The sequence below is a fragment of the Setaria viridis genome, chromosome 9, assembly GCF_005286985.2.
Source record: "Setaria viridis chromosome 9, Setaria_viridis_v4.0, whole genome shotgun sequence".
NCBI classification, from domain to species: domain Eukaryota; kingdom Viridiplantae; phylum Streptophyta; class Magnoliopsida; order Poales; family Poaceae; genus Setaria; species Setaria viridis.
In genome coordinates, this window is record NC_048271.2 from 21,026,263 (window position 1) to 21,036,746 (window position 10,484).

The following is a 10,484-nucleotide window of genomic DNA, read 5'->3' on the forward strand; positions in this document are numbered from 1 at the left end:
GTGTATCCCACTCGAACTAGTTAGGTATGCATATGGAAACTACTCGGACCACACCGAGTAGAACTCTGTAATTGTACCCAACTAGGATTAAGACTTGTAACCCTGCCCCCCGAGTATATAAGGGTGGGTAGGGACCCCCTCAAAGACAACAACTCCAGTTCATCTAAGATCAATACAGACAACCCACAGGACGTAGGGTATTACGCGATCTAGCGGCCTGAACCTGTCTAAATCGTGTTTCTTGCATCACCATCGACTCCTTGATTCTCGACGGCCCTTACCGCATAAAAGACCACCTAGGGTACCCCCTAGGCGGGTTGCCGGTCTGAAACACCAAAAGTTGGCGCGCCAGGTAGGGGAGCTCGTCGAATTTCTAAGCGTGAGCTCGATGGCACCTGTCGTTTTCAAGCCTGTCTTCGTCATCGAAGCAGGCGCAACCTTTGTTTTTGGATCTTGGCTCTGCATCACCGATGGCGCTGGATCGTTTCAGCGCCCAATCATCGACATCCAGGAGAAGAAATCGGAAGATTCGGCCAGGAAAAACCAAAATTTCAAAGTCAACAACCCCGAGTTCGACTACCCATCAGACTTGACTCCAGTTCGGAGCAGTCGGTCTCAGACACTCTCCAAATCAACTTCGACTCCAAAACGGCTCCCTTACGGACTCCGCAATGTAGCCGAAGCCTACAAAAGTTTCCTCACTTGAACTCAACTTGAACACAGGAAAGATGAAGACGACGACTCCGATTCGGACTATGTCCCAGACATCCCATTGTCAGAACCAGCCCAAGGTCTAGTAATAACCTCAACACTGCAAGGCAGATTCGTTCACTGGCCAGGAATAAGACCATCCCTCCGCGCCCACAACTACGAGTCACGCCTCGTCGCTCACATAGACAACCTCCTGTACCAGGAAGGCGTGCCACTCATTTCAAACCGTGAGGAAAGTTCCACAGAAATCGCAACATCAAGCTTTGGAAGCTACTACCCAGACAGAGAAGTCTTTGTTATTACCCAAAATAACAACGCGGGTACTAGCCAACAGAGAACCCCCCGACGACTAGCACAACTCGACAACGTCTCAGAGGATGAGTCAACAACTAACGCCCCGCAAGACGAAACTTCCGACCAAAGAAACCAAAGAAGCATGCGCAATGCTACTCGGGCTGAACGACAACAAACGCTGGCTACAAACATTCCCATCACAAACCTTGAAAGAGCATTTGACGCAGTACAGGCTCAAGAACACACCACTCCACTCGCGGCAATTGCTTCTATTAACCTTATATCAACGCTCATACCTCGAGATAGAGACAACGAAGTCACAGCTCAACTTGCGTAGCGAGGCAACGGACTAATCGCACAACTAGCGGAACAAGCTTACAGACTACTCGACAAAGAATCACCAATCCCGTCCGTTCCCCGCATTGCAGCTCATCAAGAGGGCAGCAGAGGTGTTGTAGTTAACAACGACTTCAATGAAGTACAAAGGAACAACAATGAAGTAGTAAATCAACCAAGGCAACAAAGCCAAGGTCCGAGTAAACACAACGCTCTAGTACGACAAAGAGACGTTTGAGAAGTTAGCTGCACCAACTTCGCAAAAAGTCCTCGCCATACTTGGAAAAATCATGAAGTATCAAATTTCAGTGATCTACGAGAAATAATCAACAGTCGGCGTGAGCGAGAAGTCGATAATTACAACCACTTTCTTGCTTTCACAAATCGGGTGATGAGGACAAGATTACCCGAAAAGTTCAAACCATCAGGAATCACCAAATATGACGACAAGCAAGACCCAATTCAATGGCTACGATGCTACTCGCTGGCAGTCCAGGAACCTGGGGGCAATAACGACACCAAAGTTATCCATTTTCCCATATGCATGGAACCCGCACCACTGACATGGCTTGAGTCACTCAAGCCCAGATCAATCGACTCTTGGGCAGACTTGACAAAGGCTTTCACCAACAACTATGCTGGCTCCATGACTAGACCGGGTAATAAGATCGACCTGAGTCAAGTAAAACAAAAAGAAGGTGAAACACTACGCGACTACTTGCGACGATTCTTCGAGAAGAAGGCCACTATAGTTGATATTTCAGAAACAGACGTCATCGAGTGCTTCCAGAATGGACTCTACGATCGACGAACATACCAAGACTTCGGCAGACGACGACCAGCCAATGTCAAAGACCTCAAAGTCATGGTGCAACAGTGGGAAAATGAAGAAGACAAAGAGCGCGAACAGTTCGGCTCTCATCGCAACCGCGGACGCGACAACAACAAAGAAGTCTTTCACCCTGACTAGCTAGACAATCCTGTACTCGTTCGTAAGAAAAACAATGAATGGAGAATGTGCGTCGATTACACGAATCTCAACAAACACTTTCCAAAAGACCCTTTCGGATTACCCAGGATCAACCAAGTAGTCGACTCTACTGCTGGGTGTGATTTGCTATGCTTTCTCGACTGTTACTCAGGGTATCATCAGATAAGCCTCAAAGAAGAAGATCAAGCTAAAACAGCCTTCATCACCCCACTCGGGGCTTTCTGCTACAAAACAATGTCATTTGGACTAAAAAATGCAGGAGCAACCTACCAACGAGCTATACAGTTGTGCTTCGAAAAATAATTACACCGCAATGTTGAAGCTTACGTAGATGACGTAGTCATCAAAACAAGAAACTAGGAGGACCTTATCGCTGATTTAGAGGAAACTTTCTCAAGCCTACGAGCTTTCCGATGGAAACTCAATCCAACCAAATGCATTTTTGGAGTACTTTCTAGCAAACTACTCGGGTTCATCATTAGCCATCACGGCATTGAGGCTAACCCGAAGAAAATATCTGCCATCACAAATATGCACGCTCCAGCTAGCATCAAAGATGTGCAGAAACTCACAGGCTGCATGGCAGCCCTCAATTGATTTATCTCGAGACTTGGAGAACGAGGACTACCCTTCTTCAAGCTTCTCAAATGACAGGACAAGTTCAAATGGACAGAAGAGGCAGACAAGGCATTAACGCAACTCAAAGACTTTTTGTCAAAACCTCCAATCCTCACTGCTCCATCTCCAAACGAGGACTTGCTCCGATACATAGTAGCTACTACTCACGTCATCAGACCTGTATACTTCGTCAGCAAAGTACTCTCGGACTCCAAAACTCGGTACTCACCGATACAAAAACTCCTACATGCAATTCTACTCACTTCATGAAAACTGCGACATTATTTTCAAGAACACAGTATCACAGTCATCACTAACTTCCCGCTCGGCGAAATTCTCCACAATAGAGATGCCACGGGTAGAATCTCCAAATGGGCAGTTGAACTCAGAGCTTTAACCTTGGACTTTAAACCAAGGACAACTATCAAGTCTCAGGCTTTGGCCAACTTCATGGCTGAATGGACTGAAAACCAAGTGCCAACCCCAGTCGAGAGGCCAGAGCACTGGGTAATGTATTTTGATGGTTCCCTCAAACTTGAAGGGGCCGGTGCAGGCGTACTCCTCATCTCCCCAAAGGGAGACCAACTCAAGTACGTACTGCAAATCGTCTGGGAAGCCTCAAACAACGAAGCCGAATACAAAGCACTGCTACACGGCCTTCGTTTGGCAATCTCCCTCGAAATCAAAAGACTACTGGTATACGGCGACTCACTAGTCGTTATAAATCAAGTCAATGATGAATGGGATCGAAACAAGGACAACATGGACGCTTACTGCAAAGAAGTCCGCAAACTGGAAAACAAGTTCTCAGGCTTGGAATTTCATCATATCGTCCGCGACAACAACGTAGCCACCGACGTACTATCAAAAATCAGCTCAACTCGTGCAGAAGTTCCAGCAGGAATTTTTGTTCATGAACTTCACAAACCATCCATACCAGAACAAGTTACACCACCGGTGATCAAGACTACAGAAGTCACTCAAGAAATAATGATGATAGAAGTTGACTGGAGGACACCCTTCATCGACTACATCAAAGATCATAAGTTACCATCCGACAAAAATCAAGCCGAGCAAATTTCCCGACGAGGAAAAAACTATGTTTTAGTCAGAGACTAGCTCTACAGAAAAAGTGCATCATCAGGGGTCCTCATGACGTGTGTTACCCGTGAAGATGGCCAAGAAATCCTAGAAGAAATTCACAAAGGAATCTGTGGCAACCACGTATCCTCACGAACGATAGTAGGCAAGGCTTTCCGAGCAGGTTTCTACTGGCCCATGGCTTTGGTAGATGCGAAACAATTAGTTCGAAAATGCCAGGGATGCCAATTCTTCACTAAACAGCAACACGTCCCTGCATACAAGCTAGTCACAATACCTCCAACATGGCCTTTCGCTTGCTGGGGGCTGGACATGATAGGACCATTGCCAACTGCGCCAGGAGGATTCAACCGAGTACTCGTGGCCATCGACAAATTCACCAAATGGATCGAGGTCAAGCCAGTCACTTGCCCCAAGGCAAACCGAGTCCTCGACTTCTTGGATGAAATCGTACACCGTTACAATTTTCCAAACAGAATCATCACAGACTTGGGATCCAATTTCAACAATCATGACTTCTGGGAGTACTGCGAGAATAGTGGAATTGATGTCCGCTACGTCTCAGTCGCTCACCCACGAGCAAATGGACAAGTCGAGTGTGCTAATGGCATGATACTCGAAGCTCTCAAGAAAAGACAACACGATGTTGGCAATACAAAAGGAGGCAAATGGCTCAAGGAACTACCTAATGCTCTATGGGGCTACGGACCCAACCATGCAAGACTACTGGGCTCTCCCCCTATTTTCTAGTATATGGATCAGAGGCTATATTACCCGCGGACGTCATGTGGCAATCTTCTAGTATATGGATTAGAGGCTATATTACCCACGGACATCATGTGGCAACCTCCTTCAGTCGAACAGTACGATGAAGAAATGGCAGACAAAACAAGATGCATGGATCTGGACAGTTTAGAAGAAACAAGATGCGCAGCATTAGTTCAATCAGCCAGATACCTCGACGGGTTAAGACGATACCATGACCGCAATTTTAAAGAACGATCCTTCAACTTAGGCGACATGGTCTTCAAACGAATCCAAGACACGTCAGGATTCCATAAACTCAATTCACCATGGGAAGGTCCCTACATCGTATCCAAGGTCACGGGACCCGGATCTTATAGACTACAAGATTTTTCAGGAGAACAAGTACCAAATTCTTGGAATATAGAACATCTCTGTCACTACTACCCATACTAGACAAAACTCGAGCCTTCGCCTCAAGCAGAAACTCGGTACTCGGAGACAACAGCTTGACTATCGACTACAAAATACCCTACTCTTGACACAAGACTATCAACTCAGCAGGCATTCCAGCCTTGGTACAAGACCCTAGAAGGGCAGGGCAGTTTTTACTCGTCTGATTCAAGTAAAATTGAAAGTTACATATGAGTAAAGGTACTCAAAATACAATACAAAAAGACTACAGGCAATTGCCTACCGGCGCTCTGCATTTAAGCCTCAGGCTTTTACGATATCACAAGGCCACGCAGGTCTGCCGACTACAACGGGAAGGGCCTGCACGCTAGGAAGCTGCGCAAAACGTAGCCATATCTAGGTCCTCCTCCCAAACAACACCAGGAACTCCAGCATCGCCGCTACCTCGACAGCGGCAACGATGAATCCCGCATGCTGCATAACGGAGAAAAAACAAGGGTGCTCTTTTGCTAGCCTTGTCAAATAGTCCCACACTGCGGCCACACCTCCACCTCTAAGAGAGCGGGATAAAGACCGCGGCACTCATCACCCATCACCCGCGAGTTCCAGCGCGTACCCGGCTGGATCACGAGCTACAAGATGAGGCGGGCGATGAAACCTCCTACGAGGATTCTTCTAGCATCGCGGCTATCCCTACGAGTGCTAGAGTCTGTGGAGGGAAGGTGGCTCTAATCTATGAGGAATCTTCTAGCTCTGGAATACTCTTTGAAGGCTCTCTACACTCGAACAACAATAACCGAAGGCAATCCATTGCTACTCAAAGCCTGATCTCGGTCGACCTCCACGGTGGTCTATTTATAGCCAAGCGCTTCAAACTATCAACCACCCAGGAGTTACTATTCGCTCGTGACTCATGAGTCAGGATGCTCTCTGACTCTACCCACGTGAAAGCATTCACGCCGCAAAAGACAAAAGAGTACAATACACCCGTGCACCCCTCATCAAAGAGTAAAAAGCAGAGTACTCGGCAACCGCGCGACTACTCAAACTCAGCACTCGAAATTGCTCCATACAACAAGGGATGGGCAAGTACCCACTTTCAAACAAAAACATTGTTTCAAGTACTCGGAAGCTTACAAGAGTACAAAGCCTAAGGCTCCTCCAAAGATACAAATTCTTACATCTTCGCCGCAATTAGCTCAGCCTCCTCAAGGTATTGCGCATAGGCTTCTTCCGCGCAGTTGCGAGCAACGCTGTCACCAGCTGCCGTCATATCCGCCCTCGGGTAATACGACTTGACCACAGCAAAGACTTGTTTACATACAGCCTTGTAGAGGCCAGCCACCTTACCCAGAGCAGCCTTCAAGCGCTCGACTAATGAACAAGGTCCTGCGCCCTCTTCAAGAGGAGCAATGGCATTCAGTAAGTCCTGAGCGGAATCAGTCAACTCTTGAAGCTCACCTCGAAGTCTTCCTATGGTCTAGCCATGATCTCTACAGGCTACCATGGCCATAGCAAGCATCACTCCATTCTGGTTCTTCTGGTCTCGCTGATGCTCGTAGGCAGCCTGCGCTTCAGCTAGCGAAGCTCGAAGACGATTCGCCTCATCAGCTACTCGGTCATGCGCGTTCCTCCAATCAAGAAGCTGGCTACTCGCAACAGCCTCCTTTCTCTTAAGCTCTACAAAAGCAACCAAGTTCAAAAATCGAGTACAGTCGGACATACTCGAAGAATGAAAAAGTACTCACCTTGATACTTTTTATTCAAAGACTTATAGAGGCTCTCCAATTTCTCTTGCAAAACTTTGTGATCCGACCGCTCAACGGCAAAGGATTTTGCAGCATCCTCATGAACTCTCAAAGATTCCCTGAGATGGCTACACTCTTGCTCCAGTTGTTCATTTCATTCATGAAGCATCCGGGCAAAGAAAAGCAAATGGTCAAGTTTCTTAGCAACAAATAGTCAGACAAGAGAAACAACACACCTGAAAGCTCTGCATAGCTCTCTGAAACTCCGACTCTGACGGAAGCCCGAGTACTGGATTTTGAGCACTCTTTACAGCATAAGGATCTGGAGCTGTACCCAAGGTTGTACCTAAAGTGATGAATATTAGTCAAATAAAACAAACAACTACAATACCAGTATCCCGACTACATACCTGGCGCAGTTGTCTCTTTAGCCTTAGCCACATCAACCAAAGCCAGAACTCCGCCAGTAGACGTGGAAGAGGGTACACCACCAGAACCCGAAGCAACTGTAGGATCCTCCACCGAGCGGATCACTTCTTGAAGCATGGACATGGTGGCTCCAAGACCACTAGTATCAACCTCAGATACATCATCAACAGACAAATCATCCAAGGGAACGGAAAGAGTAGTCGAGGGACAAGACTCTACTGCTGCCTCCATAGGGATAGTATCCTCTGCATTCCTGCATCAAAATACAAAGTCACCACACAACTTTCAGAAAGCTCGAAGATGCGTTACAAACCAAGAATCACAAACTCATCGAGTTGACTGTGGCGGCAAACGCACACGTTTCTTCTCGGCAACAGGCGGCCGAGTACTTGGCACCACAGGAACAGCTGAAGGTGCAATTTTTTTTGCTAAGTCCTGCAAAAACAGGGTCAAGACTACAATGGACTCAGACTAACAAAAATAGTCGGAGAGAGAAGCTCACCACTAGCGATCACATTGGATAATAAAGAGCCAGCAGCAACTACTGGCGACCCTCCCTTCGCAACATCCGCTACTCCAGCAGGCAAACCAAGAACTGCCTGCCTAGGGACCGACAACACGGTAGCCGACGGGATCTGGGCCGTCGGCTCGGGGGCTACTCCAGCATCCGCTGGCAGCACCTCCACTAGCACTTCTTCAACAGACGCAACATCACCATCCTTGGCGGTCGCGACTACCTCATCAGAAGTAGCCTCATCACCACCAAGGGTCACATCGACAACCTTTTCAGGCAGATTAAATAAACAAGAGACTGCAGAGCAAACTCTACAAGTTACCAATGAATACACGACTACATACCTTGGTAGCCTGTGACTTTTTCAGGAGTCAAACTCGAAGTTGAGGCAGACTTAGTAGCAGACCTCTTGCGAACTACTCGGCGTTTCTTCGTAGGAGGAGAAGGCTCATCTTCTGACTCTTCAACGACAGACTCTTCCTCTGAATGCGCCAGATAGCTGGAGAGAACTCGGGACTACAGAACAAGTTGTTACTCAAACAATGTCCCAACATCTCGAAAAGTACAAGTCAAGCAAAAAACATACCTCTTGTGACCCATACCAAGCATCAAACTGACGAAGAGCTGAAGGAATAACGGGTACACCTTAATAATTCCTGAAGAACTTGGTCAGCAACGCCTTCACATCATCGTCAGATATATCCTCAGGAGACATACGTGACGGGTCATTAAATCCCGAGTACTCCCCACCCGAGTGAGCCCGTTTCTGTGTCAGCAAGTTGTCAAGCTCTGCGGTATCTTCAGGCTCGCTCACCCAGTTCTCCACATGCTTCGGGGCATGACCAGTGACCACCGTCAAGCAAGGGCTATGGTTCCAGATGTAGAACCACCTCCTCTTCCACTCACCATGGGAATCCGTCAAGTTATAGTCAAGATAAGCACCCGAGTTCCTAAGTTGGAACTCGGCGCCTCCAAAAACCTCTGTCCTAATAGCACTAGGCTGAGGCTTGCAACGGAAAAATTTCCTAAATAGCTAAAGGCTAGGAGGAACGCCCAGGTAAACCTCACACAGGTGTACAAAAATAGACATATGAAGCACACCATTGGGATTTAAGTGAACCAGCTGAAGCTTGTAGTACTCGAGGATACCTCTGAAGAAGTTGGACGTAGGCACTACTAGTCCCCTCTCCACAAAGTGTGCAAGCATGACAGTCTTGTTCGGATGCTCCTTGAACTGCCACGCATTAGCAAAGGCAGGCCTCCACTCGAGTACCTCCTTTCACTGCAGAAGCTTGGCATCAACTAGCGCCTGAACGGCCGCTTCCTTCATCACGGAATTTTTCCATGTAATCCCAGGCGGCGGAGGTGCAGTTTGGTTCGTCGGACCAACCTTTGGAGCCGGCAGCGCCAGCTCTTTCCCTTTTTTTGATTTGGATCTCAACTTCGCCGCCGCCGGAGCCGGTCCCTGAGCTTTTTTGGGTTTCTTCCCCATCTTCTTGGTGCGCATCGGACGATCTCAGCCACATAGGAAAAAAGGAGTCAACCTCAGATCTCCCTCAAAGAACAACAGCAATGGCGGCGGTGGCACTGGAAAATTGCGACGGCGCAAAGTGGAGCTGAAAAACGAGCAGAAGGAGAAAAAACAGATCTGCTACAATGAAACGTAACCCCAACCGAAAAGGGGCCTTCCTGTTATACCTCCTCCTCCTCCGGATTCCAAGCATCAGTTATGCAACGGTCAGGTATAAAACAGATTTATTGCCATAATACCCAACGGCTACTAAAATCAACGGGTTTTGACCACTTCATCGATAAAAATCGCCTAAGTGCTCAGGGGCTGCGAGTATCGAACCCGATGGACAGAGTTTTCTTTTTCAGACCACCAGGAAGAAACAGCTAAGAAGCAGAATTGACCCTAAGCCTGACTCTTCGACTCAAACTAAGGCTCGGGGCCTACTCCATATGGAGTGCGATTGTCATCGCACTACCATATAAAATTCTTGGAACAGAAGCAATTCAAAGGAACAAGAAGAGTACCTTCCAGATACGTGACAGTACTCGAGCACTTTGGACACTACAACCGCTACGACAAACTACTCGGATGGTGCCCGCAGTACTCGTGACTGTGACGCACAACTACAAAGTACTCGGGGGCTTGTCGGGCATGCACCCCAGGCCCATGAATAGGCCCTGAACGGCCCACTAAGGGACGTACTCAGACGCGATCAAGATGGGGGCTACGCAGCCATAGGTGTATCCCACTCGGACTAGTTAGGTATGCATATTGAAACTACTCGGACCACACCGAGTAGAACTCTGTAATTGTACCCGACTAGGATTCAAACTTGTAACCCTGCCCCCCCCTCCCGCCGAGTATATAAGGGCGGGCAGGGACCCCCTCAAAGACAACAACTCCAGTTCATCTAAGATCAATACAAACAACCCATAGGACGTAGGGTATTACGCGATCTAGCGGTCCGAACCTGTCTAAATTGTGTTCCTTGCGTCATAATCGACTCCTTGATTCTCGACGGCCCTTACCACATAAAAGACCACCTAGGGTACCCCCTAGGTGGGTTGCCGG